The 19216-nt window shown below is 40.3% G+C and overlaps 1 protein-coding gene and 2 pseudogenes; all 3 read left to right on the forward strand.

Moving 5' to 3' along the window:
* The window catches only part of LOC121815985 (dihydrodiol dehydrogenase 3-like), a 96251-nt gene that overhangs the window by 34335 nt on the left and 42700 nt on the right, over positions 1–19216 (forward strand).
* LOC101107543 (dihydrodiol dehydrogenase 3-like) overlaps positions 1–19216 on the forward strand; it is a 37659-nt pseudogene that overhangs the window by 9924 nt on the left and 8519 nt on the right.
* LOC101107811 (dihydrodiol dehydrogenase 3-like) lies at positions 14955–18221 on the forward strand (annotated as a pseudogene).

Here is a 19216-nt window from a genome sequence, read left to right on the forward strand (position 1 = left end):
ATTGAAATCTATATAGAATCCCCCAGTTGAGACCAGAGACACAAGCTTATGTCATGATTTACTTATTGACTAATGAACATATTTCTAAAAATAGATATTGCAATCTTCACTTATCTCATATCTAAAATTGAGATGATAATATGTCTGTCTATCATGTAAGAAAAAATTTCAATTTGAAGCATTTTTTTGACATCTGTAGAAACATAATGATAAAATAAATGTCTCTTATTTTGAGACTACTCAATTTTTATTAATACCTTGAAAAGTTAAATTTGAAAACAATTTCTGGCCTTTTCCTTCTGTTTTTCTATTCATGCCCTTGATTTTAGAAGAAAAACAATCTCTGAGAATTAGAGAAAATATACAAAATTTGCCAATCTGGTCTCAACCTAATAATCTATCTGAATCACCTGCAGAGCTTTGTAAATGCAGACTGGGAGGTGACACAGATGAAGTTCTGTTCAGTTTGTCTTCAGCTCAGCCATGGAATTTATATTTATTACTACATCCTAGTTGATAGTGATGATGCCGGTCCTTGGACCATACTTTCAGAAGCTCTGGTTTAGAGTCTACCTATTTAGTCTGTATGGGAAACCTACTTACAAACTAAGTATTCAGTCTCAGCTCTTTGGCATTTCTGAATTTCCTTCCAGGGTGAACTTGGATCTGCCCATTCTCTCGGAGGAACCAGTTCTTTGTGCCGTTACCAAAAAGCACAAGAAAACCCCACTCTGGTTGTCCTTTGCTACTAGATACAACGTGGGGTTGTGGTTCTGGCCAAGGGTAACAATAAGAAGTGGATCAGTGAGAACATACAGGTGATGAGCAGGGCTCTGGGCAGAGGGCTGCTAAGGAATATTTTTCCTAAGGGTCATTCTTTGTTCAGCTCTCAAGACTATACTTGAGTCAAGACAAGTTACTTCTTCTTCCCTGTGCATGAATGCCTTGTGTATATTCTTGATGGTTTTCTCCTCCAGATTTGGCAACAGGAGAGACAGTATGGCTAGACAGGGTTAAGATTGGACAGAAAATAGAGATCTTAGTTTTAGAGTTATATCAACAATTTATTCTGTTACCTCATGTAAATGATATCTTATTTTCTCTGTTCTCAATTGATAAAATTTCATTATGTGTTTTTTTAAGACTGTTTGAACTGCTCTAACAAAATACTACAGATTGAGTGGCTGGGAAAAAAACCCTAAATTTGTTTTGCACAGTCTGAAGCTGGAGGTCTGAGGTCAGGATGCCCTTGTCATCGGGTGAGGGCTCTCCTCTAGGTCACAGCCTTCCCTTGTATCTTAACATGGTGGAGTGGACAACAGCTCTCTCCAAAATCTCCTTTATGAGTATGATATTGTTGAAATCTCATCCATGAGGGCTCTGCCATCATGATCTAATCACCCCAAAGGCTCTATTTATAACACCATCAATAAGTAAATTTTGGGACACAAAAATTATGGCAGTGATCTTTAACCTCCTAATCATTATGGTTATATTTTGTATTTCTCTGAATACTAATACATTTTCATCTTCACACATTTAATCTTTTTGAGTTGCTGTCTTTGAGAAATTTCTCTTCAAGGCTTTGTCCACTTTAGCTATGTTGTTTCTCTTTTGACTTCTGTGTAGGAGATTATTATTGTACTTTAGCCATAGCTGTAGAGGAAACTCTCCCCAGTTTCAGGATTTAATGCAGAGATGACTTCTGCATTTTTTGATTCTGTGGTTTGGCAAACAGCCTGCACTCAGCTCAGCTGTTGTCCTCTTGGCTGGGCTCTCTCATGCACGTTCAGCGCAGAGCAGCTTGGCAGTTCTGCTTTAGCAGGTGGATGTGGCTCTTGTCAAAGGATGCTGAACACCTCTCTGTATAGTTTTTCATATATAATTGGCTAGAATAAGTCTTTGTCTTAGCACTGTCGTATGATTGCCAGTCAGTGAGTGGGGAAAAATCTCTTCCTTTGGGGTCACAAAGAGTTGGACACACTGAGCGACTGAATAACACCAAGTGTCCATATTTTACACAGATTTTCATTGTCAATTCTGTCATATATCAAGTATCCATAAGTACATTTCTGCCCACTCTTTTCTATTTAGCTTTTCAGTTTTTTGTACTGTGTTACTAAAGCGAAAAATGTCTTGCCTTTCAGTATGGTATGTTCTTCTGTTTTAAGGATGTCTTAACTGCTTTTGACTAGCTCTTCTCTCATTTAATATTTGTATCACTATACTGACTTCCACAAGAGAATATGTGTTTAAGTCTTTGGTTCATGTTGCGTTGAAACATGAGATCACTTTGGAGAAAATGAATTTCTTTATAAAATTGAGCTTTCCATTTCATTGTTATGATGTGAATTTTTAATAATTTGTTGTTCCTTAATGTTTAAGCACTTTTCATAACTTTGTCCACAAAGGCATTTATATAAAGTTTTTGTTAGATTTCTTTATAGATTGTGAGTAGTTTGATATCAGATTCATGAACAGGCTTTCAAGCGGAGCCTCCTCCCCAAACTGCTTCAGCTGAATGCTGTCACCCTTAGGGCGTGTTGGGGAGAGGCAATCAGTCTAATGTCAGCTCAGGTTCATTATCGAGTCAGGAGTGTCTAAAGCAGTGTGTTTGGAAAAAAAAATTTTAGATTTTTTTTTTTTGTCTCAAGTAATTCACTTAGAAAGATAAATGACTGATGCAGTGTAATCTTTTTGAGGTGGACAGAGAAGGAGAAGGTGTGGGAAGGAGAGGTGAGAACTCAGCAGAGGGTCCTAGGTTGCTCACCTGGAAGCTGAGGACAGACACCGCTTCCCTGTCCCCTCTTCTTGTCTCCATTCAGCTGGAAAGTCCTCCAGTCCCCAGGGGGAGGCCAGCTCCTTGAACGAGAGGTTAACGTGATTGTTCCTTCCTTCCAGGTGTTTGACTTTGAACTGACTCCAGAAGACATGAAGGAAACTGATGGCATCAACAGAAATATGAGATATTATGAATTTCTACCGTAGGTGGCTTGCAGGTGTTTCACACATACACTGTTTTCTGTAGCAGGCAGGTCAGCAGGGGAATTACGCTTTTTAAAAGCTTAATTCTAGGAAGACAGTTCTGATTTCCAGCTTAGGAATCTACTAGGGGCTTTCTACAGACCTCAGACCAGAGGTTTCCTCCAGGGCTCCATTTCTCACCAACAGAAATGTGACTGGGGCTCAAGACAGCCCATCAGTAAAATCCCCTGAGTTGACATCATGGTGAATTCACTACTTTGTACCCCTAATCCCTGTGCTTGGTGTACTTCCTCTCAGGTTTGAGGAACCCAGTAGACACTGAGGGCACAGTGCCTGCCGCTCAGTATTCTTTCAGTGTTCTTTGAACACGTTTAATCTTTATTTTTTTTTATACCAGGGGAAAATTATTGTATTAATAATAACTGTATAATAATGAATCCATCATGAATTGCATTCAAGTTTTGTTGTTGTTTTTAGTCACTCACTTGTTTCCAACTCTTGGTACTTCATGGACTATAGCCTGCCAGGCTCTTCTGTCCCTGGGATTTCCCAGGCAAGAATACTGAAGTGAGTTGCCATTTCCCTCTCCAGGGGATCTTGCCGACCCAGGGATCAAACCCATGTCTCCCGCTTCACAGGTGGATCCTTTACCACTGAGCCACCTAGGAAGCCTGCAATCATGATAACCCCACAAAACTATAAAATGTATTGTGGATGTTTTTATGGAGGAAGGTCCTAGAAAGGCCAACATCCATCAGTGCTACAATGTCACATGGGCCTGCCTCCACCTTGTCCCCTATGTGTCTGGTGGACATTCTCCCTAATAGGAATTTCTTCACCAAGACACCATCTGCTTCCTACAAATCTATCTCTTCCCTATTACAACTCCCATGTCCTTATCCTTGTTATCTCATAAAACTGAATTACAAGTAGATCATGAGCTTAACTGACCCTCCAGTGAGTGAATGCCTAGCAGGACACACTCAGATAAGATCATCTGGGTCTCTCTGGTTTCTTGGGTCAAGACTCAGGCCAGAGTTGTATTTGTCCATTAGGGGTCTACCCCCTGGGGAGCCCCTACCTTCTTGACTTTGATTTAGTCACTAACATGGGATTCCAGCTGCCTATTTACTGCATGAGGATGTCAGGATTGAAGACACAGAATACTAATCAAACAGGAAGAATTTGGAATGGTGTTTAGAGAGAAGGGAATACCAATTATTGGAGAAATGAAGATTTCCTATCCAATGAAAGATGTCAAAACTCTCCCTATTGTTTGTATAACTGTATCATGCTTCTGATAAAAGACATGATAATTGGAAAAAAAGGTGGTAAGTTACTTTTCTGTACTTTAAGAGTTTTAAGTATAGTTGTATGCTTTCCTTCATTAGGCTGTGAATGCCTAGACTTATTTATCTTTGTGGGCTCGGGTCCACAGCCTGGCTCCTGGCCCCTGGAAGCACTTAGAATGCACTCTTTAATGAATTGAATTGAAAAAGACAAATTCTGAAAGAAAAGTAGAAACATGGAAAAAGAAAAAATTAGTAATAGTAATTAGTGAATAACCAGTGGCTTATTCCATTGTAAATTAAAAAATTAGTAATCCCACTTCAAGCTGTATGATTGATTATTCAGGTGCATATGGTAGTGCTCGGATTGGTGACAAGTAGTTCCTTAATGGAGGCACTCTGCATTTTGGGATCTGCTCAGTATTGCTTATTGATAGATGTGTGAAAAAGAGTCAGACGTTCCACCTGTGTCTGGAATGACTTCCACAGTTAGCCCTAGGTCTTGCGCTCTCATAAATTGTAAACTACCTGTCACAATGGAGTGAATATCACACATGAATGTTGGAACTGGACGTGCAGGTGCCGTGTGTATATGGAGCAGGCATCTGCATGTGAGAAGGAGGGGTGCGTTTATAGATTTAGACAAATATATCCTGACTGCATCTATAGAGTAGCAACTTTTGAAACATGACAGATTTAATAAATTAACGCTCTTCCTCTCTTTCAGTGGTGTTGGCCATCCTTAGTATCCATTTTCTGAAGTATATTGACTCTCACCTCTCACTGTGATTCTTTGAGAATTACTTGCTTCTAGGACTATGAAGAGGATTTTTGTACTTGGTGAAGGTGCTTAAATGAAGTATTTGAATGTTTCAGAGCTTGTCTTTCCTTAAAAAAATAAAAAGGTTATGAAACAAAGACTTCAAAGTAAGAATACTATTTTTTTCAAAATTAAAAAATACAAATTGCAGAAAATTTGGAAAACAGAATGGAAGTGATAGAGTATAAAGATAAGCTGTGATTAACCCATTTAATAATACTTAAATTTGGTGCCTTAACCTTATCATTTTCCTATAGAAATATGTGTGTATTTTCATTTACAAAGAGAAAAGATCTTTAATCTACAACTTGTTTACTTGTTTTTAACTTAGCGTAAATATCTTGATAAAATAAAAGTATGACTTAAAAAATCCAGTATTATATTTTGCTTACTGTAAAGCAGCACATCTTATTCATTTACTTAACTTTTTAATTGTTTGTCCATGCTTAGTGTTTTGATGAGTTTTTATATATTTTGCCATTGATTCATTGGTTGCAATTCATTCATTAATTCAGCAAAATTTTACTGAATATTCTTTTAGAAACACATGGTTTTATCAATAAATATTATTTAAAATGAGAAATTCTTGAGTTTATAGTCTAGTGGACCAAGACTGTGAATGACATCAGGAGAATTAAGCTGTTAGAAATGGGTAAGTGCCTGTTGGAGATAATTCTGCACAATCTCTCCCACTTCTGTACATCTGTTAGGCAGAGACACCAACTACTCTTCATCCCGCACAACTTTTCATTTGTACAAGAAACAGCCTTGCATCATAGACACAGTGGCTTGCTTCATTACTCTGGAACAGGAAACGCTAAGTTCAGGAAGAATGAGTGTTTATGTAACATTTAAGGTCCAGCAAGTAGGCTGATATGGGTGGAGCTTACTTAGTGAGGTGGGGAGACAGGAGCTGAAGAGAAGCCCCAGAGAGCCACTGGGACCTTGGGTCTGTATCATGTAGGTTTTTGAAAGGATTTTACTCTGAGAGAAATGGGGAATGATATTTTGGGATCTGAACAGAGAAGTTACATGAACAGAGATGGTTTTTAAAAAAATTACCCTGGTTGCTATATTGAGAAGAAAGAGAAAAAAAGAGCCCTCTATTAGGACTCTACAGGAATCTAGGTGAGAGATGATGCTTGCATGGACCACAAAAGGAATAGTAAGTGTGGTCAAAGTTGTTAGAGTAGGGATATATTTTAAGGGCTGCATCAACTAGACTGTCTAACGTATTGGGCATAAAGTGAAAGGAAAAGGGGAATCAAAGCTGACCCCCAACATTTGTTCTTAGGGGATAGGAAAAGGAGATGCCATTTTCTCAGTTGGAGACAATGTGGGGAGAGCACATTTTTGTGGGAGGATTAAGAGTTCAATTATAGACATGTATCTTTGAGATGCCTTTAGGTATCCAAGTGAAGATGCATGCATACAGTTGGACATAGAAATCTATCAGAGAAAAAGGTTAGCTAAAATATTTATATTTGTGGTTTCTCAAATTTAGTTGCCACTTAAAGCCAAGAAACTGGTAAACTGGAGATAATATGTCATACAGTGAGTGAGTATAGACATGGATGTTAAGCTTCATGACAACTCAGCATTGAGGAGTTGGTTTTTCCTTAAAAAAAGAAAAAGTGGAGGAATCAGCAAAAGAGGCAGAGAAGGAGAGGCTAGTGAGGTGGGAGGGACTGTTCTTAGAAAGCAAGTGAAGGGTATGATTGGAGGCGAAAAGAGTCCAGTGCTTCCAAGTGGACAAATAAGAGAAGACTGAAACGGACCATTGGATTGGGCAGTTAACCTTGGCAAGGTCAAGCGGTGCTTTGATAGTGGTGAAGGCAAACCCTGAGTAGAGTTAGTTCAAGAAATGGTGTGAAGAGACCAGTGAGAAACAGAGTACACATGGTTTTTAAAGATGTTGCTGTAATGAGGACCATGGAATTGGGCAGGTGCTGAGGAGAAAGTGGAATTTAAGACAAGGTTTCCTGTTAGGGGAGATGACCACCTGCCTCTGAGGTCAGAGGAACAGTCCAGCAGAGAGAGGAAAACCTATGATACAGCAGATGGAGGTGGGACTGATTTGAGCCACATTTGTTTTAGTTAATACTGCTGGTATAACAAATGATCAAAAATTTGTGCTTTGAAACAACAGCAATGTATTAGTTTACATATCCTGAAGTCAGAAATTCAAAATACAATTCAATGGGCTAAAGTCAAAGTGCCAGCAGGCCAACATTCTTATCTGGAGGTTGTAGGGGAAAATCCATTTCCTTGCCTTATACAGCTCCTAGAGAACAGGTCCTATGTTGTTGGAAGAGGGTGTTTGCTAAGACCAGAGCATTCTCTTGACAAAATTCTGTTAGCTTTGGCACTGCTTCATTTGTATTCCAAGGCCAAACTTGCCTGTTAGTCCAGGTATCTCTTGACTTTCTACTTTTGGATTCCAGTCCCCTAAAATGAAAGGACATCTTTTTATTTTTTTTTTTAGATTCATTTTATTTTATTTTTTTTTAATCTCTGAGCGCATTTTATTCCCAAGATCTTGGGACTGCCTATCTTTTTTAAAAAAAAATTAAATCTTTAATTCTTACATGTGTTCCCAAACATGAACCCCCCCACCCCCCATAACATCTCTGTGGGTCATCCCCATGCACCAGCCCCAAGCATGCTGTATCCTGCGTCAGACATAGACTGGCGATTCAATTCTTACATGATAGTATACATGTTAGACTGTCATTCTCCCACATCATCCCACCCTCTCCCTCTCCCTCTGAGTCCAAAAGTCCGTTATACACATCTGTGTCTCTTTCCCTGTCTTGCATACAGGGTCGTCATTGCCATCTTTCTTTTTTTTTTTTTTTTTGTAAGTTTTAGTTTTTAATTTTTTAAATTTTAAAATCTTTAATTCTTACATGCGTTCCCAAACATGCAGCCCCCTCCCACCTCCCTCCCCATAGCATCTCTCTGGGTCATCCCCATGCACCAGCCCCAAGTATGCTGCATCCTGCGTCAAACATAGACTGGCGATTCAATTCTTACATGATAGTATACATGTTAGACTGTCATTCTCCCACATCATCCCACCCTCTCCCTCTCCCTCTGAGTCCAAAAGTCCGTTATACACATCTGTGTCTCTTTCCCTGTCTTGCATACAGGGTCGTCATTGCCATCTTTCTAAATTCAATATGTATGTGTTAGTATACTGTATCGGTGTTTTTCTTTCTGGCTTACTTCACTCTGTATAATCAGCTCCAGTTTCGTCCATCTCATCAGAACTGATTCAAATGAGTTCTTTTTAACGGCTGAGTAATACTCCATTGTGTATATGTACCACAGCTTTCTTATCCATTCATCTGCTGATGGACATCTAGGTTGTTTCCATGTCCTGGCTATTATAAACAGTGCTGCGATGAACATTGGGGTACATGTGTCTCTTTCCATTCTGGTTTCCTCGGTGTGTATGCCCAGCAGTGGGACTGCTGGGTCATAAGGTAGTTCTATTTGCAATCTTTTAAGGAATCTCCACACTGTTCTCCAAAGTGGCTGTACTAGTTTGCATTCCCACCAACAGTGTAGGAGGGTTCCCTTTTCTCCACACCCTCTCCAGCATTTATTGCTTGCAGATTTTTGGATCGCAGCCATTCTGACTGGTGTGAAGTGGTACCTCATTGTGGTTTTGATTTGCACTTCTCTGATAATGAGTGATGTTGAGCATCTTTTCATGTGTTTGTTAGCCATCAGTATGTCTTCTTTGGAGAAATGTCTATTGAGTTCTTTGGCCCATTTTTTGATTGGGTCGTTTTTCGGTGTTAAATTTAGAAGGTCTCTTAGGTCTTCTAAGAACACATCAACTTCAGCTTCTCTGGCTTTTGTGGTTGGGGCATAGACTTGGATTTCTGTCGTGTTGAATAGTTTGCCTTGAAAATGAACCAAGATCATTCTGTCATCTTTGAGACTGCACCCAAGTATACTGCATTTTTGACTCTTTTGTTGACTATGAGGGCTACTCCCTTCTTTCTAAAGGATTCTTGCCCACAGTAGGAGATATAATGGTCAGTTGAATTAATTTCACCTATTTCCCATCCATTTTATTTCACTCATTTCTAAAATGTCCATGTTTACTCCTGCCATCTCCTGTTTGACCACATCTGATTTACCTGGATTCAGAGATCTAACATTCCAGGTTCTTATGCAATATTACTCTTCACAGCATCAGATTTCACTTCTACCACTAGACACATCCACAATTGGGTGTTGTTTCTGCTTTGGCTCTGACTCTTCGTTCCTTTTAGAGCTATTTCTCTACTCTTTTCTAGTAGCACATTGGACACCTACCAACCCGGAGGTCTCATCCTTCAGTATGATATACTTTTGCCTTTTCATACTGTTCATGGGGTTCTCAAGGCAGGAATGTTGAAGTGGCTCACCATTCCTCCTCCGTCATCAGATCTCTCCATCATGACTTGTCCATCTTGGGTGGCCCTGCATGGCATGACTGATAGTTTCATGAGTTATACAAGGTTGTGATCCATGTGATCACATTGTTTAGTTTTCTGTGATTGTAGTTTTCATTCTGGAGGCCATAGGATTGAAATTCTTGTTTCTTCTGTGTGCCCTCTGATGGATATGGGTAAGAGGCTTGTGCAAGTTTCCTGATGGGAGGGACTGACTATGGGGAAAGTATTTCTCTGGTGGGCAGGGCAATGCTTAGTAAATCTTTAACCCAATTTTCTGCTGATGGGTGGTGAAATGAAGCAGAATCCTTTGTTCCTTGCCCCTGTACCATGTCCTTTCCTGCTCTTTGTGGAAAACTTCAAAGAATAAGTTTAATCAGAGAATCGAGAGCTGTATATAGACACAAAGGAAAAGGGTCAAAAGAGACTAAATAATAACAATGTGGTCATTAAGCATAATCAAGGACCTTCCACTCTTTCTCAAGGGCTGTAAATAATATTCTGAGCCATATCCTGTGAGCTGCCTTATAGATACTAAAACACCAGGTGAGAAGTTAACTACATGATGACGAGAATATATCCATGACATAAGCTGCCACACTTCTGAGTAATGGCCTCAAGAAATGCAAACAAATGGGTCCTGGAACTGAAGACTAATGTACATAGAACAATCAAGATGACATGGGTCAGATCACTGATGACCAATTTGAAGATGACTGCCAGAGCTGATTGTGCTGTTTCTGCATATAGCAGCACTATCATTTCTTTCTGTAAGGGCTCTTGCCCCACTGGTTGAAGTGGAGGGGGTTTGGCTTTTGGACAGATGTTTGCCACACAAACAGCTCAGTTGCTGGAATCTGAAATCAAACAAACTTTCCTTTCCACCAACCTGGCCTGATTATTGGATTTGAAGCAACGAGAAGCCATACCCCCACACACTGTTTTGGTAACAGTGGGACTGTGGTCCCTTCAGTAGAAGGGAAAACCACTAGGTCATTTTGGAATGACCTACATGAAATCCTTTATGATTATACAGTGAAAGTGATGAAAAGATTCAAGGGATTAGATCTGATAGATAGAGTGCCATAGAGTGCCATAGAGAAGAACTATGGGTGGAGGTTTGTAACATTATATAGGAGGGGGTAATCAAGACCATCCCAAGAAAAGAAATGCAACAAGGCAAAATGGTCATCTGAGGAGACCTTACAAATAGCTGAGAAAAGAAGAAAAGGAAAAGGCAAAGGAGAAAGGGAAAGATTTACCCATCTGAATGCAGAGTTTCAAGGAATAGCTGAGAGAGGTAAGGAAGTCTTCTTAAGTGATCATACAAAGAAACAGAGGAAAACAATATAATGAGAAACACTAGAGATCACTTCAAGAAAATTAGAGAGACCAAAGAAATATTTCATGCAAAGATGAGGACAATAAAGGGCAAGAAAAAGTATGACCTAAGATAAGCAGAAAAGATTAGGAAAAAGTGGCAAGAGTACAAAGAAGAACTATACAAAAAAAGGCCTTAATGACCGGGATAACCATTATGGTGTGATCACTCACATAGGGCCAGAAGTCATGGAATGTGAAGTCAAGAGGGCTTTGCACGAACAAAACTAGTGCAGGTGATGGAATTCCAGCTGAGCCATTCCAAATCCTAAAAGATGATGCTGTGAAAGTGCTGCACTCAATAGCCCAGCAAATATGGAAAACTCAGCAGTGGCCCCAGGACTGGAAGAGGTCAGTTTTCATTCCAATCCCAAAGAAGGGCAATGCCAAAGAATGTTCAAACTGCTGCTCAATTGCACTCATTTCACATAGTAGCAAGGTAATGCTGAAAATCCTTGATGCTAGGCTTCAGTGGTATGTGAACCAAGAACTTCCAGATGTACAAGCTGGATTTAGAAAAGGCAGAGTAACCAGAGGTCAAATTGCCAACATCCATTGAATCATAGAAAAAGCAAGAGAATTCCAAAAAAAATCTACTTCTGTTTCATTGACTACGCTAAAGCCTTTGACTCTGTGGATCACAACAAACTGTGGAAAATTCTTAAAGAGATGGAAATCCCAGACCACTTTACCTGGCTCCTGAGAAACCTGTATGCAGGCCAAGAAGCAACAGTTAGAACTGGACACGAAACAATTGACTAGTTTCAAATTGGGAATGGAGTCCATCAAAGCCGTATATTGTCACCCTGCTTACTTAATTTATATGCAGAGTACATCATATGGAACATCGGGCTGGATGAATCACAAGGTGGGCTGAAGATTGCTAGAAGAAATATCAGTAACATCAGATATGCAGATGACATCACCTTAATGGCAGAAAGCAAAGAGGAACTAAGGAGTCTCTTGATGGAGGTGAAAGAGGAGAGAGAAATAACTGGCTTATATCTTAATATTTGAAAAATTACAATCATGACATCTGGTTCCATCCCTTCACAGCAAATAGATGGGGAAAACTTGGAAACAGTGACAAAGTTTATTTTCTTGGCCTCCAAAATCACTGCAGATGGTGACTGTAGCCATTAAATTAAGATGCTTGCTCCTTGGAAGAAAAACTATGACAAATCTAGATAACCTGTTTAAGAACAGAGCCATTACTTTGTTGACAAAGTTCCATAGAGTCAAAGCTATGGCATTTCCAGTAGTCATGTATGAATGTGAGAGCTGGACTGTAAAGAAGGCTGGGCCCTAAAGAACTGTTGCTTTCAAACTTGGTTCTAGAGAAGACTCTGGACAGCCAGGAGATTGAACTGGTCAATCCTGAAGGAAATCAATCCTGAATATTCATTGGAAGGATTGATGCTGAAGCTGAAGCTCAATATTTAGCCACCTGATGCTAAGTGCCAATCCACTGGAAAAGACCCTGATGCTGGGGAAGACTAGGGCAAGAGGAGAAGGGGAGTACAGAGGATGAGATGGTTGGATGGCATCACTGACTCAATGGACATGAATCTGAGCAAACTCTGGGAGATAGTGAAGGACAGAGAAACCTGCTGTGTTGCAGTCCATGGGGTGGCAAAGAGTTGGACACAACTGAGAAACTGAACAAGAGAACTCTTCCATCTTCATCTTATAGACTCTACCGAGATCTTCAGAGATAGACTATAGCATCTTAGAATCTTTTATCTAATGCTCCTGTCTTCCACATTCTCTTCGATAACAACCCTTCCATGTCACACATGTAAGGACTTTGTCATTATATTAGGGTTACCAGAGAAACCAAGAATATCTTGCATCTCAAGATTTTAATCACCTTTACACGATTGTTCCCAGACCAGGTTTAGAATTGTAACCCCTGCAGTGGGAGGCACCGAGTCCTCACCACTGGGTCACCAGGAAAGTCCCAGGTTAAAGGAAATTTTTAGTCATAATTTCATCACACCTACATTTTCAGACCCCTTGCACATCTCTTCTGCTTCTGGAACCCCTACACTGTGAATGCTAGTATGTTCTATTTCCTAGTTAATGTAGCATTCTTCTTATGATTCTGTATTCTGGTAAATGATTTTGATAAATTATTAATCTTTGTCTCAATATCTGATCTTTTCAGGGTTTTTTTTTTTTTTCCCTTATTGTTTCATCTGATACAAATTCCTCTCTCATTTTGCTTAGCTTCCTCCTTCTCTATGAAATTTGGTAATAAAACTTACCTGTCCTGGTTTGCAGAGGTATCCTCGTGTGGACCTATCCATGTGCAGTCTGTGTGCCCAGAGGCTTTGGGGCAGAGCTGGCGCTGAGGAGGGCAGGGCCACCCCTTCCCAGGGTGTGCTGGCAACTGTCATGTTGTTGGGAGGGGGAGGGGCAGGCTAGAGCCAGAGCCTAGTGTGAGCAAAGGCTTCTCCTGTGCTCAGTGGCTGTCCCCACCCTACTGGGCCAGGTGAGTCCCAAGATGCTGGAGCAGAACTCTGAGAGTTGGGTCCAAATTGGTTCCACTCCTTGTAAGTGTGCACCCCTCTCCTCCACACTGGCACATTTGTTCCCCTGCAACTGCAATAGACATTCCAGGAACTCTTCAGTTCAAGCTTAGAGTTAAGTGGAACAGATACCAGTCTCCAGGAAGCTCCCAAGTTGGTTGGAACCTCGCAATAAGGTTTCCTCTGATCACTCTGGTTTGAGGGAGGCAACTGGGAGCTGATCAAGATTGCACTGCTCCAGGCAGGAGGAGGGTACAGGTGAGTAACACATGATGAAATTTCCTTCTACTCTGTTCTGGATTTTTCCTAACTGCCTATTCATTTGTTGCTGCCAATCTTTGTTTGACTGTTTTCCAGAACTCCTATCAGGTTTTAAAACTAATTTCTCTTTCTTCTCTTGTTTTTCCTTGGGAGAATTCAGTCCTCCCAGCTCACCAGTTTGCTGACATCACTGTACATGTCAAATTTTATTTATCTTCACTACATTTTCGTGTATCAGTGCATCTCAACTCTGTTTTCTTTCCAAATTTGTAATATTTTGTTTATAGTTTTTTCTTTTATGAATAATGTGGAACAGTAAATTATGTAAAATATGTATCAGTTACATTATGAGAATACTCTTTTAAAAAAATTAATTTACTTATTTTAATTGGAGGTTAATCACTTTACAGTATTGTGGTGGCTTTTGTCATACATTGACATGAATCAACCATGGTTGTATGTGTCCCCTTGTCCTGAATTGCCATTCCACCTCCTTCCCCACCCCATCCCTCTGGGTTGTCCCAGTGGACCAGCTTTGAGTGCCCCATTTCATATATCGAACTTGGACTGGTCATCTATTACACGTATGGTACTATGCATGTTTCAGTGCTAATCTATGTGTACTGTTAAAGTTATATAACTAAGTACAATGTATAAACACTCAGAGTCTCTTTGCACAGTGCATATGGTATCCTAAGGCTATTAATAATTAATCTCCAATAAGTATTTTGCCAAAATGTCTGGTTTCTGTATACTGTTCAGGATTTCACCAGTCAGGTCTGTAAAGCATACTAATTCTCCTGGTGGGAAATATAAAGAGACAAATTTATTTTCATTTGAAGTTTTGATTCTTTATTAAAGGGTAACATTTTAAAAAATGCTATTAAACACTTCCAGACTGTGTGATTTATGTATGTGTGTGTGTTTGTACTGTAAGATAGCTTTTTCAATCAATGTTTGATTGACATTATGGTCATAAGAGGAAAACAAAAAAGATTGTTGTTGGAACTTTCTAGTCTAACTAATGGTCAATGATTGCCCACCCAATTTCATCAGTATATAATACTTGAGGTTATGCTGATAAAAAAAATCAAACAAGTTGACTGTCTTCAAGCCTCTCCTTATTCCATGAACACTAGTTTAATCATACTTCTCCTACAATATATATGCTAGTGTTGGACAGTGCAGCTGGGTGTGAACTTCCTGTTATTTATAACCTGTGAAGGAAGAAGAAAATATCAGTCTGCTTACTCAGAGGAGAAACAGGCAATGGATCCCAAAGGCCAGAAGGTGAAGCTTAATGATGGCCACTTCATTCCTGTCCTGGGATTTGGAACCTATGCACCTCCAGAGGTAACAGTAGTGGTTGTGGGTTGAGATATAAATAGTAAGTGAATGTAACATGAATAGAAGGGACTTGGGTTGTCAAGCCCTGAGTTCCTGGATGACTCTGGGAGGGTCATGTGGTTCCACCAATCAGGCTAGAACCATGCTCTGTGAGATGGGAGATAGCATCCAGTCTCCACTCTGCATCAGGGTCTGAGGTTGTGCTCACCTGCAGATTACTCTGGGTTCCCCTCCAGTTTCCATCTCTTTCCCAGCTTGGCAGAAGAGGAGACTCAGCTGTCAAGAAAATTGTCAGCTGCTTTGCTTTGAAGGTGATTGCAGTGGTGAGGTTTGTATGTATATCTAATTATTTCCAGAACTCTTTCCTCCTTCCAAAAAGCCGTGACACAGAGAAGTATTTGAGGTGGGAGGTCCTATAGCTGAGATGAATGAAAAATAATGGGAATGAATTGTTTTTCTACTGTGGAGTGCCTGCTAGATGGCAGGCAAGAAACACTCCAACTGTGTTTTGCCTCATATTGCTGTTTCTGCTTGGAAACTTATTCTTGGGGAAAATATAATCTCATTTGAAGGGGAAAGGTACTATCTTACAGGCTAGGTTTTGTAATGTTTTCTTGGGCTTCGCTGGATAGTTCAAATGGTAAAGAATCTGCCTGCAATGCTGGAGATATGGGTTTGATCCTTGGGTCAGGAAGATCCCCTGGAGATGAAAATGGCAACCCATCCCAATGTTCTTGCTTGGAGAATCCCATGGACAGAGGAGCCTGATGGGCTAAAGTCCATGGAGTCACAAAGAGTTGGACATGATTGAGTGAATTTCACTTTCAGTGTTTTTTTTTTTTTTTTTTTTTTTTAAATTAAAGTACGGTTTGCAGTGCTCGGGCAGAAGATGGGCTGGTAAGTCTCTAGTCTGGAAGTGAGAAAGTTTGCTGTCTATCTTGTCTTTAGGGTAGAGGGATTGGTCCTTAAAATTTGAGTCTCACTATTCTAATTCATAAAAAGGAAAAGCATATTCAGAGACATTTTGCAGATAGAAGACAGGACTTGTATACTTTGTAGAGCAAAGTGGGGTGAGGGGAATGAAGGGGCCAGGATGTTACTGAAGCTCACTGGCTCATTCCTTGGTGATGGTGGTGGTTTAGTCACTCAGTCTTTCCTGACTTTTGCGATCCCATGGACTGTAGCCTGCCAGGCTGCTCTGTCCATGGGATTCTCCAGGCAAGAATGGAGATGACAACACCCTAATGACAGAAAGGGAAGAGGAACTAGAAAGCCTCTTGATGAAGGTAAAACAGGGAGTGAAGAAGCTGGCTTAAAACTCAGCATTAAAAATACTAAGATGATGGCATTCAGCCCCATCATATCATGGCAAATACATGAGGGAAAAATGAAAACAGTGGCACACTTTATTTTCTTGGACTCCAAAATCATTGTGGATGGTGACTATAGCCAGGAATTAAAAAACAAAAAACAACAACAACAAAAAAAACGCTTGCTCCTTGGAAGAAAAGCTATGGGAAGCCTAGACAGTGTATTAAAAAGCAGAGACATTACTTTGCTGACAAAGGGCCATATAGTCAAAGCTATGGTTTTCCAGTAGTTATGAACAGATGTGAGAGTTGGACCATAAAGAAGTCTGAGTGCAAAGAATTGATGCTTTTGAACTGTGGTGTTGCGAGTTACCTTGGACAGCAAGGAGACAGACAAAACCTGTCAATCCTAAAGGAAATCAACCCTGAATATTCCTTGGAAGGACTGATGCTGAAGTTGAAGCTCCAAATTTGGTCACATGATGCAAAGAGCCAACCCATTGGAAAAGACCCTGATCCTGGGAAAGATTGAGGGCGGGAGGAGAAGGAGACGATAGAGGATGAGATGGTTGGATGGCATTATTGACACAATGGACATGAGTTTGAGCAAACTGCAGGAGATAATGAAAGACAGGGAAACCTGGAGTGCTGCAGTCCTTGGGGTCAGACAGAATTGAACAGGACTGAGCGACTGAACAGAAACAACATTACTTTGTACACCTTGATTGCATACAGTTTTTATGTGGTGTATTCTTTGTGGCCTCACTGGTAGACAGAGATCTTAGAAGCTTTTACTTTGTTTCTTGATGCTTTTACTAGGCACCTTACACCTTTGTTGATTTATCTTCAAACATATCACTATATAAATAATATCCATGACTACAACTTTATGCTGAATTCTTCGGGTTCTTCCAGCAAATCAATGAAGCTGCAGGTGGTCTTGAGGTCTCTGATGCCATCAATCAACCACTGATTGCCTCAGGTTGAAGGGTTCCTGGGTGTCCACTTAACCACTGACCAGGAATGTTCAGGGAAATCATCAAGCATTCATCACTACAACATACAGAACTAACCAAAGGCACAAAGAAATGTTTATATTGGGAATGTGAAAGCTTGTGTCTAGCAATTTCTTATGTGATATTCAGCTTCTATCTTTATTGCTTATGTAGGTTGCCAAGAGGGAAGCTCTGGAATTCACAGCATTTGCTGTAGAGGTTGGGTTCCACCATACTGACTGTGCTCATGTGTACCAAAGTGAAGAGCAGATAGGCCAGGCCATTTAAAGTAAGGTTGCAGATGGCACTGTGAAGAGAGAAGACATATTCTGCACTTCGAAGGTACTGTGTGTGTTGTGTGTGTGCACATGTGTGCAAGTGATTGTGCCCAGGTGAAAATTATATAATAGGATCATTTTTTCAGTGAAGAGTTGTTTGGTGAACTATGCTTATTGGTATATTCCTAAAGTATTAGCTTTTCCTGGTGGTTCAGCGCTTAAGACGTGGTGCACTACTGCCATGAGCTGGGATTCCATCCTTGGTAGGGGAAGTAATATCCCACAAGCCACATGGTGCACACCACCCCCCGCCCCCCCCCCCCAAAAAAAAATTAACTACAGTTTTATTAATACAAATTTTATTTCTTAACATCTGCAGCTTTGGTGCACGTCCTTTCGACCGGAGTTGGTCTGACCAGCCTTGGAAAAGTCACTGAAAAATCTTCAACTGGACTATGTTGATCTCTATATTATGCATTATCCATTGGCTCTGAATGTTGAAAATTTGTGTGATCACATCAATGCTATATCTTGTGTTAAAATGTTCATCAACCTTCCTGGATGGTTGAAGTAAGATTTGTCTAGTAGGTTGAAGGAATGATTACACTAGAGTAGAATCCCCCAAGTAATCATTTATGATCATCTTTTTACTGAGATTCTTTGAATTCCTTACATGCCTCCCAGAAAAAGGAGTTAAATAATCTGAGAGTCTCTGCTTGAAAACTTTTGGAAATAGAAATAAGCCAGTTCTTCACCCAGTCCTGGTTATGATTCCTGGGTCTCTGGGAATTTCATAAACCAAGAGTTTGGTGCAGCCGTGGTGAGCATGACACTGCCTTACATTGAACATGATGAGTTTATCTTGCCTTTCACCCTTTCTAGGTGAGCAGATTTGGTGGTGCTCCCTCTGTGTGGGTCTAAGCCTCATACCTTTATAGGGACTTGGGAGACCTTGCCTACACTCTTTCCTGTCTTCAGATGAGGTCTGTAGTCTGCACTTAGCCTTTAAGAAAGGTTTACTTAGGACAACTGATTTCATGTCACAGAACTCAAGCCATCTGACACAAAACAGCTTCATGGACTATGTAGCTGGCAAGTTCCAGTCACAGACAGAGGGTTGCAGTACTCTTCAGAAATGTCTCCTTTTTTCTATCCCTTATCAGGGTACTACTCATGGTTTGCTTTATTTTTACTGAACATTTTCCATTAGCTGCCTTGGGGCAGCTCAAGGCTCATGGTCATGAATATTTGAGAGCATGGCTGGATCTTCCACATTCCATATCAACCTAAGGAGAGACTTGCTGGTTCATATGCCTTTCCTAGGGCCCCTGATGCTCAGAGATAAAAGGAAGTCTGATTATCTAGCCCAGGTCAAGATTTCAATTTTTATTCTAGAAATAAAACCATGTAACTTACTGTCATTCCCAGCTCACAGAAGCACTTCTAAAGAGGCAAGTACAAGAAGAGACAAGATTCACAGACGTCACTGGAAGTCTGTTTTAGGAAGTAGAAAATTTGTACTTATTACAACATATATTTAGTATAAAAGAGTAGAGTAACCCTCCCTCC

The sequence above is a fragment of the Ovis aries genome, chromosome 13 (assembly GCF_016772045.2).
Source record: "Ovis aries strain OAR_USU_Benz2616 breed Rambouillet chromosome 13, ARS-UI_Ramb_v3.0, whole genome shotgun sequence".
NCBI lineage: Eukaryota > Metazoa > Chordata > Mammalia > Artiodactyla > Bovidae > Ovis > Ovis aries.